This window comes from Mus pahari, chromosome 21, assembly GCF_900095145.1.
Source record: "Mus pahari chromosome 21, PAHARI_EIJ_v1.1, whole genome shotgun sequence".
Taxonomy (NCBI): Eukaryota; Metazoa; Chordata; class Mammalia; order Rodentia; family Muridae; genus Mus; species Mus pahari.
This window is the reverse complement of record NC_034610.1, coordinates 26,462,737-26,473,599: the sequence shown is the minus strand read 5'-3', so window position 1 is coordinate 26,473,599 and position 10,863 is coordinate 26,462,737.

Here is a 10,863-nt window from a genome sequence, read left to right as displayed (position 1 = left end):
AGATGGACTCCCCCCAAGGCCCCCAAGGTTTCTCCTTTGCTTGCAGGCACAGTGCTCAGCTCTGCCACTAGAGGGAGCAAGAGGCACACCAAGGATGACGGGGCTCTGGCTTCTTCAGTGCTGCCCTTTCTGGGCTTCTGTCTGTTTGCCTGCAGTGACTGCTCCAGCTCTCAGTAGGGAAGGGATTCCAATGTGGGTCTTGGTTGTCAGCGCTTTGACAGGCCCGCTATCCCATGTGACATGGCCACTTCCAGCACACAGGTTCTGTATCTCAGATGCAGGGGATGCTCAGGGTCTAGGCTCAGAACATCTTGTGCCTGGCTACCACTGAGAATACACATTTTCTTACTGTGCACAGTGTGACTTCCTGCTGCTTTTTTGTTTGTTTGTTTGTTTTGTTTTGTTTTGTTTTGAGACAGGGTTTCTCTGTGTAGTTCTGGCTGTCTTGGAACTCACTCTGTAGACCAGGCTGGCCTCTAACTCAGAAATCTGCCTGCCTCTGCCTCCCAAGTGCTGGGATTAAAGGCGTGCACCACCACTGCCTAGCTTGAAGCTTTTTCTTGATCATTTGTTTTCTGTGGTTTAATCTCTGTGTGTGTGTGTGTGTGTGTGTGTGTGCATGCATGTGAGCATGCATTCTATTTGGGGCTTCCTGATTATTGTTGAAGGTAACATCTTTGTCAAGCATGGGGCATCCCCAGCTCCTTTCTATTTCTGTAGTTCTGACTCTGGTGTGGCTGGCTTGCTTTGGTGACTTCCAAGCCTCTGCTCCTGGCTCACTTTTCCACTGTGCCTCAGGTCGGGTAGATTTCAGTTGACTGACCTGCCCTTGTGGCATCTAAAATGCCACTGCTCAAGGCGAAGGCTTTCTGTATTTCAGTTTTGACCTAAGCCTTCCCTTTCTCTGGCAATCATAATGTAAAGCTTTAAATTCATCATGTGCACTGGGATATGTGAGGGCTTCTGCGTGCTCCGTCATCTGTGTCATCTCTACATCTGTTCCTGGGGATTGGTAGAGAGGGAGAGGGAGAAGGGGAGAGACGGGGAGGGAGTATGTATGTATTTGTGGGTGTACACGCCTTAAAATTTTCTGATTGTTTCTGTGTATGTGTGTGATGGAGCTTTCTATAGACATGCTTCTCCAAAATGGTGAGTTTTTGTGTAGCAGTTTCCTGAAGAGAAAACAGTTTGTCTTAGAGGAAGCTTGCTTATGACACCAGATGTTCTCTCTCTCTCTCTCTCTCTCTCTCTCTCTCTCTCTCCATGTGTATGTGTGTGTTTCTGTGTATCTATATATGTGTGTATGTGTTGTTTCTGTGTCTATTGTGTGTGTATGTGTGTGTATGTGTGTCTATATGTGTGTGTTTGTGTGTCTATATATGTGTATGTGTTCTTCTGTGTGTCTATATGTGTGTGTTTCTGTGTGTCTATATGTATGTATGTGTGTTTATATGTGTTTATATGTGTGTGTGTTTCTGTGTGTCTATATGTATGTGTGTGTGTGTGTGTGTTTGCAGGGACGCTCCTTAAGGAAGTAAGCAACCCAAAGGTTTCAGGAAATCCCTGAAACTGACCAGATATATTAGGCCTCTACCTTCCTAAGCATATAACTTATAAGGACTAGCTGCGCAGTGGTGGCACACACCTTTAATCCCAGCACTAAGAGGCAGAAGCAGCTTGATCTCTAAGTCTGAGGGTAGCCTGAGGGTAGTCAGAATGAGCCAGAGCTGCACAGAAAAACCCTGTCTTTTTTTTTTTTTTTTAAAGATTTATTTATTTATTATATGTAAGTACACTGTAGCTGTCTTCAGACACTCCAGAAGAGGGCGTCAAATCTTGTTACGGGTGGTTGTAAGCCACCATGTGGTTGCTGGGATTTGAACTCTGGACCTTTGGAAGAGCAGTCAGGTGCTCTTACCCACTGAGCCATCTCACCAGCCCGAAAAACCCTGTCTTGAGCCCTGCCCTTCAAAGATTTATAACCTATAAGGGCTGCTGACAGACATGGTCAGACAACCTGAGCTTACTGGAAGAGGCTCAGGCCAGAGAAATCTCTTGGAAGAAGCAGGCATCACTGAAGATGCCTGCATAGGCTCAGATCTCTTAAACTGACCACAAGAGACAGACTCCACCCTGACAAGCTGCTTGCAAGCTGTGCAGCGCACTCCAGATTTCAAGACTGACCCATGCTGGGCATGGCCGTGGTGGGCGTGGCCGTGGTGGTGCAGCTGCCTTTGAGTCATTTCTGATCCTGCAAACTCACTGGTTGGCCACGTTGGCTTTGGTGGTGCCCTTTCTTACTCTGGGTTGCTGTTGGTACCCCGTCTGGGGTGCAGAGCCATCCGTTCACATCTTCCCAGGAACAGTCTCACAGCCGGGGTCAGCAACAATCTTGGGTGTTGGTCTTCTGTGTTGTTTGATGCAGGGTGTCTCGGCCATGGCTGCTTTCTGTGCTTGAGCTGGCTCTTGAGTTTCCAAAGAGTCTGTGTCACCTGTCTTCCCAGTAGAGGCAGGCTGGGGTTACAGACAGGTGCACTACTGTGCCTGGCTTCTGGGGACTCAAACTTACATAGCTAGGCTGGCCCGGCTGGCACTCCACCCACAGAGCTGCCCAGCCCCTAAGCGCGTTCTTTCAGTACAGATACTTTCAGTCACGCTGTCAGACTTGCCCCTGCTTCCTCAGGATGATGTTATGAGAGCGAGCTCTCTCCACTCGCTCCTGCTTTAAAGTGGCTAGCTGGCAAGCATGGACCGGGAAGGATGGCGGGGCACCCGTGAAAGCCACGGGCATGAGCTTGTTTTCTTACCTGCGAAATGAAAGCCGAGTAGCTCTCGGTGACTAGCCATTAGCTTGTCCGTTTTTGAAACAGACAATTACAAAACTAAGACTTTGACACGTACCCAGAAGCCGTAGCCACCGAAGGAACACGTCTCTGGATGCCATTGGGCTTGGGCACATATCAGTCCAAGGCTGCATCTGCCCCAGACCAAAAGGCTGGCCTCTTAACTTGATGCAGAGAGCCAACAGCTCTGATATACATGAATAAGGAATAGAACATGGGGGCTGGAGCATTGGCTTGGCAGTTAAGAGCACTTGTTGTTCTTTGAAAGGACCTGAGTTCAGTTCCCAGCACCCATGTGGTGGCTTACAACCATCTGTAAGTCCAGTTCCAGCGGATGGATCACCCTTCTCAGACCTCAGCAAGTACCAGGCATACACGCCATACACAGACATACACGCCATACACAGACATACATGCTGTACATAGGCGTACCTGCCATACACAGGTGTACCTGCCATACACAGGCATACACGCCGCACACAGGCATACATGCCATACACAGACATACATGCTGTACATAGGCGTACCTGCCATACACAGGTGTACCCGCCATACACAGGCGTACCCGCCGTACACAGGCATACCCGCCGCACACAGGCATACATGCCATACACAGACATACATGCCGTACACAGGCATACCCGCCGCACACAAGCATACACGCCGTATACAGGCGTACCCGCCGTACACAGGCATACACGCTGCACACAGACATACATGCCATACAGAGGCATACCAGCCATACACAGCCATATGCACAAAGCCAAACATCTATATGTGTAAGATTTAAAGAAGATGACAATGAAGATGGAGGAGGGGGAGGAGGGGGAGGAGAAGGATTTGGAGGAGGGAGAGAGGGAGGGGGAGGGGGGAGGGGTAGCAGCTCTCACTCTGTCCACTTCCCCAATTTCATCTTAGGTGTGCCACCCCCCTTGGCTAGCTGAGGGTCAAATCTACATCTGCTCCCTTCCCATCTGGTCATATCTTCTGGCTAGGGTCACCCTACTTCAGTTTCCCCTTTCCCATGTTGAAACCTACCTGTGGATCAGTCCCCCTCCTCGCCCTCCCAGCCCCCGTCAAGTTGCCGGCTGTGTAGGTAGTGCTATCTGATATACAGAGGACCCGGACCACAAATGCCAGCCACCGTGTGACTGAATGCTCTCAGAACCATATTAAACAGCCAAAGCTCAGGAGAAATTAATAAGCTTTTTAATTAAAGTAATATGGCCAAAGTGCTTTCATTTCAATAGACAACTGATATAAAATTAATGAGCTATTTTACGCTATCTCATTGTACTTGAGTGTTAAACCTGGTGGCTTTCTGCTCTCTCTGGGGGCCTTGCGAGACACAACAGCTCCGGCCGTCTTCACAAAGGAACTGGGCTACAGACCCACGACGGCAGAGGAACTGGGCTACAGACCCACGACGGCAGAGGTATGCAGTCACACTGACTGCAGGACTTCACACTGTCACCAGAGCACACCAGGGAAGACAGGGTCTGCAGTCAGTGGAACGGTCCTGGGGGAAAGGGTGGGGCGAGGTGGCTGGGATCTTGACGGATGTGGAAGCCGACCAAAATCATTGACTTTGCCTCCAAGTGTTGGTCACCCCGACCTCTTTCTCCCTTAAGTTGTGGTAGGTCAGGGTTGCTTTTAGCAGAAAAGCACAGATGAAGCTGGAACAAGCATCCCAACTCGTAGGGGCGAAAAGAGAGTGGAAGGTGCCAGAGACTGGGGAGTCAGTGTTTGGAAGGATGGGAGGATGGAAAGTTCCAGACGGGGGGGGGGGGGGTGATGACTACATGGCAGTATGATCAAACTCTTACTGAGCTGCACCTCGGGTAGTCAAAATGATAAATGTTGTGTTATGTGTACAAAGGATTCCATGCATAGACACACTTTTCCCGGCATGATTGAATTCTAACCCGCAGGTGGCCATTTCTAGAGGATTCCTAAAACACGAGGCAGTCCTGGTCCTCAGTGAGTGGCAGTGACATCTGGTTTAGAAGCCTAGGGACATACCTTTAGTGGGCACCTAAGGCATGTGGGAGCCACATACATCCTGACCTGTTCCCTGCTGAGACAACATTCTCTCAGACACTACTAGGCAAGGATACCCACCGTGGGCGTTAAGCTGTTCTGCCTGAGAGTGTGATGAGATTAAGACACCTAAACCCAGCTTCCCAAATTCCACAGCCTGTAGCCTTACAAAGAAAAGTCTCCCTCCTTTTCCCAATCCACCCAAGACACAGTTTCTCTGTGTAGCCCTGGGGGTGGCAGTGGCAAAGTCTTACAGAGTCCAGGCTGCTCTATTTTGTTTTGTAGCTGAGGCTAGCCTTGAACTCCCGATCCTCTTACATTTGCATTCTAAATGCTGGGGTCATTGGTGTGCGTGCTTCCACACTTAGCATGGTTGACTTTTCTGAGGAATTCCTTGGCCTCTTTGTCCTCAGGACAAAGGTGTCTGGTGACCCAGATCTGGTCTTCAGCAGGAAACTGGTCGGCTCAATTGGCTTGACCTCTGTCACCAACATAATTTCACAGTGGTTCTCTGTCCTGTGCCCTGGGGACACAAATCTTCAGTTTCTCTTGCTGCAGTGAGAGGAGAGCCGGTCTCTGGCTCCCCGCAAAGCTCCCTGCCTGGTCCCTGCACTTGCGGGAGTTGTCGAGCAGCAATCTGCCTTGATGAGCTCTGATCCCCCACCTCCCACCCTGCCACTCGGAGAGTGAACGTCTTAATGCTTGCACACTTGATCCGTTTCTTTGTTCCCTGTGCTCTCCTGCTTTGGAAGACGATCTAACACTTCTCCCTAATTGTGTGGGAATAATGTCCTTTTTGGCTTTCTGAATTCTAAGAGGAGATAGAGGTCACTTTTATGCATTTTACTGGAGCCAGAACCTAACAAGCTCCTTCTGTGAGTTCACCTCCTGCGGGATTTCCTCCCTAGGGGTCCTAGATAATGGCGGTCTAACACGTCATCCCATAAGCCCACAGCAGGAAAGAGATGGCACGGAAAACTGGGTCACCCAGGAGGGTTTATGAGTCTAGCTTCAAAGATGGGGAAGGTTAGGAAAACCCATATTCTAATGCAAAGGGCTCAGGCAGCTGCTGCTTGTTTTAGGTAGGAAAGGCCAAAGAAGAGCTTACTCAGAGCAGGGGGATGTGCTGTAGAGAGGCCTGACCAGTGTGCAGCTTTGCTCCTTAGCAAAGGCAAGATCAGAGAGGATCTCAGCGACTCTGCCAGCGAGGGCTACACACCACACGGAGACATCCCACCCACTCAGGGCACCAGACACACTCTTTTCCAGCACCATGAGGTGTGTGCCTCGACAGTGTGTCAGAGTCCAACCAGGGCCCAGGTAACCTAGTTTTAGATGATCCATGGCTCAGGAAGAGTCTCAAGGGAAATTTAAAAAAAGACTGTGAACTGAGCGGAAATGAAAATACATTGTATCAAATTCAGCCCCCGGGGCGGGGCTCGCAGCTAAAGCCCGGCTGGGAAGGAGACACAGTGGGAAAGCCAGAAGGGAGACAAAAGATCAAGTCTCTTAACTAGACTTCAACCCAGATAAAAAAGACCAAATAATTAACCCAAACAGGAGCCGGGTGTGGTGGCGCACGCACGCCTTTAATCCCAGCACTTGGGAGGCAGAGGCAGGCGAATTTCTGAGTTCGAGGCCAGCCTGGTCTACAAAGTGAGTTCCAGGACAGCCAGGGCTGCACAGAGAAACCCTGTCTTGAAACAACAACAAAAACGTAAATAAATAAATAAAAATAAACCCAAACAGATCAGAAGAAGGAAATCTAAGAGATTAAATTAAAAACAACGCAAGAAGTGTGCGACAAGAACTGAGCCGGCTCTTTGAAAGGACAGGGCTGAGAAAGGAGAGGACCATTATTAATGGGGATGGACAAGGGTGTGACCAAGGGACTCTGCAAAGCACTCACATATGACAGCTTACAGAGAGGGACCAACTGTTGGAAACGGTACCGATTTCAACAGCTCCTGCCACTATGAAATGCAAACAACGATTAAAATGTACCATCAATCGCCGTAAGCCTTTAATCCCAGGAGGCAGAGGTAGGCAGATCTCTGTGAGTTCGAGGCTATCCTGGTCCGCATAGTGGATTCCAGGACTATGTAAGAGACGACGCATTTCAAGGGGCTGGAGACATGGCTCAGGGGTTAAGAGTACTGTCTGGTCTTCCAAAGAGCACCCACATGGCAGCTCACAACTGTCTGTAACTCCAGTTTCAAGGGACCTGTTGCCCTCGCAGCAATGCACAGACAATAAAATTAAATGAATTATTAAAATGTACCACCAACAGAAACAGCTCCTGCCCCAAGAGGATGAGGAGACAGTTTATTCTGGAGCTAAACGTAAATGGCCGTGACCCAGGAACACAAAGTTTACCCTGGATACTATGCTCCAGCACTGTATCGGCTCTGTGGTTTACAGTGAAGGAAGAAAGCAAAGCTTAAATCAAGGCTCTTTAGAACACATTTGTGGGAACATCAGATAGACAGTTGTGGGGGGCGTTCAGCAAAGCAGGGAACCCCTGCCATGGCCTCAATGCTGTCTGAGGGCACTCAGCCTGTGGGTGGGTAGAAGATAGGGGTCTGTTTGCATGTTCCAGAAAGATTTAACTAATAGTCACAGGCTATTATATCACACACAGAGGTGACCAATACATGGCTCTGAGGAGGCTAAGATACCCCAGGATAATTTGGCTCTGGACGGGCAACATTCCAACTTCCCCAGCTCAGAGGTGGCAATGACTGAATCAACCCTATAGAATCTTTACGTGGGTGTGACTTTTTCTGGAGCCCTCAGTTCATGGTCCCTCTCTATTCTCTCCCTCCCCCGCCACCAAATGGCTATTCTTCAGTGGTTCCACTGAAAATTATTCCAGGCGTTTGAAGAGGAACTGGCACCAATCTTTACCACCTTTGGCAAAAAAGCAGAGGAGGCAGAAACCCTTCTCAGTTCCTCTGTGAACCAGTGCTGCTTCACATCAGAGAGACAATAAACATCCATGGAGAAATCCTTAACTAAACACTGCAACACTTGTATTGATTCTCTGGGAGTTTCCCATCATGCACTCAATCACTACCCCTCCCATGTCCACCCTGCCTTGTGACTTCCCCCTGCCCCCGAAGAAGCAACCAATAAAAAGAAATAAGAAACAAAAAAGTCCACTTTGTTTTAACTGCATACTTTCTTGAGTGTGGACAGACTCCCAGTGGCCTGCTCCTTAGATAGAACTGCGTCCTCCGTCCCCACACCTCCACCAGGAACCATCAGTTGTGAAGAGCTACTCTTTGGCATCTTCGTCATTCTTCTTTGGTTTGTTTGTTTGTTTGTTTTGTCATTTGAGACAGGGTCTCTCTGTGTAGCCCTGGCTGTCCTGAACTCAATTGTAGACCAGGTTGGCCTGGAACTCACAGAGATCCACCTGTCTCTGCCTCCTGAGTGATGGAATTAAAGGCGTGGCCCACCACACCCACCTGGCTCATCAGATTCTTTTAAGAGTTCTCTTTGGTTGCTTCCTGCTAAGCTGTTATTTTTGTAGGAATGGGGGAGGGGTGGGGCTGGGGTAGGGGAGGTAGAACCCCTCCTTAAGATGCTTTGCCAGGCATTTTGTCACAGAGGTGTGACAGATAACCGGTACAAATAACTGGTACAATGATATGATGACCTGCGCTGGAAGTCCCAGAGAGTCTGCAAACCCTATGAAACAAGACAATACAACAAAACCAAAACTTGATCCAAACATGTCAGCTTAGTAAGTCAAAGGACACCGTTATGTTTCTACCAATGAGCATGTGGACAATTGCCAGTTAAGGCCTGGGTAATTGTTACCTGTCTAGCCTGCCATGTTGTGCTTTTACTAATGGCATAAGGAAACTTTCTCAGTACCCTGTTACGAGGATTTTCTGGGCTTTGTGCTTTGTTCTGTGATTGGTTCTTGGAAACCAATCACAACAGAAGTCGGAACCGCTTTGTATAGCTAGCCACAGGAAACTTGGACCTGGACCAGCCACCCGGCAGTACTCCTGCACCTGGGTATGAACTTTGATGGTGTACGCAGCATACGCGGCCCCTAGGATGGACCCCAATGTAAGAGACACCTGCACCAATAGAAGAAACTATTTGGAAAAAGACTTCCATTTTGAGTAGTGGTCGAGTACAGTTTAAGTTCCCAAGACCTTCCTGGGAGCTGACATCCTACTTGGCAGAGAGAGCCATGTATGTGGTAACTGACATCCTGGTTGACAAGTTAAGGCATGAATGTTAGACAAGGCAGGTCCCTGCCACAGTTGAATACCCAATCAATGGGAGCAGGATATGTGTACAGCAAAGATGTGTTCCTAAAATAATCCCTATTCCTAAATCCTGACTGGTGGAACAACATGGCACAGATGTTTGTAGACTTTAGACTTAAAAGCCCTATAGGATTAAGATCAATGTCGCGGTCAGTACTGTGTCTGACCTATGGCCCTGATCAATCAGTCCTGGGCATATACTTAATAAACTATCCCTGTCTGACTGGGATGGGTGTTCATGTGGTTTCTGAGACAACTCCTGGACCCCAACAGCCTTAAAGGTATATTAGCATATCTCATCACTCAGGAAAAATAAATATTGAAGTGTAAACCAACAAAGTATGTCTGGACTAGAGACTTGAAACATAGAAATAATAGTGAAAAAAATAAATATCTAAACAAATGCAGACATACCTTGTTCCTGGGTTGGAAGATCCAGTTTTTCAAGGATGTCAATTCACTCTAAGTTGAAATATACATTTAATTAAATGTCTATGAAGACACAACAAAATTTTATTTATTCAACATATATTATTTAATATATATATTACACACACACACACACACACACACACACACATGCTGTAGCTGTCTTCATACACACCAGAAGAAAGAGGGCATCAGATCCCATTACAGTGGCTGTGAGCCACCATGTAGTTGCTGGGAATTGAACTCAGGACCTCTGGAAGAGCAGTCAGTGCTCTTAACCACTGAGCCATCTCTCCATCCAGCCCCACAACAAAATTTTATAAACACAGGTAAGATGACTGTGAGATACCGGAAGACTGCAGTGGTCACTACTGACTGTTAACTTGATCGGGTCTAGAATCACCTTTGAGACGTGTCTCCCAGTTGCTTATGCAGGAGTATATTGGTTATGTTCGCTGAGGTGGGAGGATTCACCCTAAGGAGTGGGCGGCTCCCTGATGCGGAGCCTGGACCCGTCAAAACGGAGAAAGTGAGCTGAGCGGAACAGTAGCAGCTGTCACTCTGCTCTCCGACTGCATCTGCAGTTGTGACTGGCTGACTCATGTTTCCTTGTCGCCACCCTTACCCCAGTCAGCATAAAACTTAGTCTATAAAACCTGAAGTTGTTTTTGTCAAAACATTGTCTCACAGAGACAGCAGTAAAGAAGCTAGCGGAGCCGGGTGTGGTGGCACACGCCTTTAACCCCAGCACTTGGGAGGCAGAGGCAGGCGGATTTGTGAGTTCGAGGCCAGCCTGGTCTACAGAGTGAGTTCCAGGACAGCCAGGGCTATACAGAGAAACCCTGTCTCTCGGAAAAAAAGAAGAAAAAACAAAACAAAACAAAACAAAAACATTGGTAGCAATTCCAGATGGCCTGGGTTTGATTTCTAGAACCCATCTGGTAGCTCACAACTGCCCTAATTCCCATGCGAGGGGTTTTCTAGCGCCCTCTTCTGGCCCCCTTGAGCACTGCACTTAGGTAGTGTGCAGCTATCCATGCAGGCAAAACACCATCTCAGTTAGGGTCTCTATTGCTACAATGAAACACCATGACCAAAAGCAACTTGGGGAGGAGAGGATTTGTTTGGCTTACACTTCCATAGCACTGTGTATCACAGAAGGAAGTCAGGCCAGGGACTCACCCAGGGCAGGACCCTGGAGGCAGGAGCTGATGCGGAGGCCAGGGACTCACCCAGGGCAGGACCCTGGAGGCAGGAGCTGA